General features: G+C 44.9%; 1 non-coding gene across 1 annotated transcript; it reads right to left on the bottom strand.

Moving 5' to 3' along the window:
* Positions 1 to 1312: 1312 nt before the first annotated feature.
* LOC120376408 lies at positions 1313 to 1497 on the bottom strand. Its single transcript, XR_005587288.1, has one exon. It is a non-coding gene; the product is annotated as a U2 spliceosomal RNA (small nuclear RNA).
* Positions 1498 to 1697: the final 200 nt, after the last annotated feature.

Below are 1697 nucleotides of genomic sequence, written 5' to 3'. Positions count from 1 at the left end.
GCACTTTAATGATAAAGAGATTGCACTACAGTACTTTATATTTTACAGTGTAAATATTTGTAATAAAACTATATATAGTGAGCACTGTACACTTCGTATTCTGTGTTGTAATTGAAATCAATATATTTGAAAATGTAGAAAAACAAAATTAAATTAGTATTCTATTGTTTAACGGTGTGATTAAAACAGATTAATCATGATTTTTTAAAGTTAATTGTGTAAGTTAACTGCAATTAATTGACAGCCCTAGATTTGAATGTTTCTGTCCCATGCAGGACAAGCTGGAATATCCGTGTGCAGGGAAAGAGCCTGGGGGGAATTGTGCTGTGAAATTATTTCCTGTTCTGACATGTCCCCAATTGCCCTTTTTGCCCTAACAGGCTGCAGCGCAACATCCATGTTTTGCTCCAGCTCATTCCGTCCTCCCAGGGGCCGGGGAAGGGAAATGGCTGCAGTGGAGCCAGTTGAGGGAGGGATTAGCAGGGAGTTGCTGGCGGGTTCCCCTTGGCGGGGAGAAAGGGCAGTAAATACACAGGGGGTGGGAACTTCCAGGAAGGTTGGTCTGGGTGGGAGAGGGCAGGAAATCCCCAGGGTGGGGGACAGGGAGTGACAAACCTGCTGGGATTTGTTTACTGTGAGGCTCCAGCATTTCTCATGTGGCCACCAGGGGCTTTTATTGTGGCCACAGCCTCCCGGGCTGTAATTGAGGGGGAGTCGGGGAAAGCAAAGCAGCGGCTCTTCCCCCGGGCTGCCTGCAGGGGCTGGTCCCTACCCCCTTCCGGAGTCATAAACACTGCAGGAGCAGGCAACCAGCGGGAGTTCCCCTCCTCCCCACGTGCGGTGGGGCTCAGGCTTCAGGCTTCTGCTCTGGGATGGTGGGTGGCAGGCTCAGTCAAGATACATGGAACGTAGGCTGGGAGGGGAGAAGTCTGTGTAACTCATCCAGTTATTGATAGACATGTGACCTCGAATATTAGCAATCTGTGTCCCCCCCACACACACACAACCCCCCCCCAACCAACCATCTCCCAAACAGACCCTCAGTCCGGAAAGCATTCATCCCTCATATTGTTAAAAAGATTCAAAGGAAACAGAAGAATTCCAGCTTTTAAAACAATCCTCCAGCAAGACAAAGAAACTCACATCTGTAGACTCAGAAAACACTCCCAAGAAATTTTAACAATATGTTGTTATAAAAAAACCAAAGTGATAAAGAGATCTGATTTTTCAACTACTTTAAAAAAATCTTCTCAAATCAGCATCTTTAAAGTGAAACTTTTTTCTTCTTTTTAACCAGACAATTCTCCCCAGAAGGAGAGGCACTGGTCCTGGAGACACTGCAATACCAGGTCAATGCATGGGGTGGACAGAGCAAGCCCCTATTCCATCCCCTTGTTTCAAAAATCAATTTAATATACAGTCCTCAAATAAAGGACCTATCAGATATTAAACTGATAAGAACAGATTTAAATTTTATTAGAGAATATTTAAAATAAACGATACAAAGTGTTTGGAGCGTCAGTTATTGTGTCATTGGGGGTAACATACAGGTTGTGGGGGGATGTTAGCGTTTTGGTGTTAGGCAGCATATACATATAAACAGTCTGTCATGTCCCCAATGCAGGGTATACGGTGAGAGAGTTCAAGGTACAGCCAGCAAGCAGTGAGGGCACATCACTCATTCAAGCAGGTTATGG

This window comes from Mauremys reevesii, linkage group 12, assembly GCF_016161935.1.
Source record: "Mauremys reevesii isolate NIE-2019 linkage group 12, ASM1616193v1, whole genome shotgun sequence".
In the NCBI taxonomy this organism is placed as follows: Eukaryota; Metazoa; Chordata; order Testudines; family Geoemydidae; genus Mauremys; species Mauremys reevesii.
The sequence above is the reverse complement of the archived record's forward strand: the minus strand, read 5'-3'. Positions and strand labels throughout refer to the sequence as shown.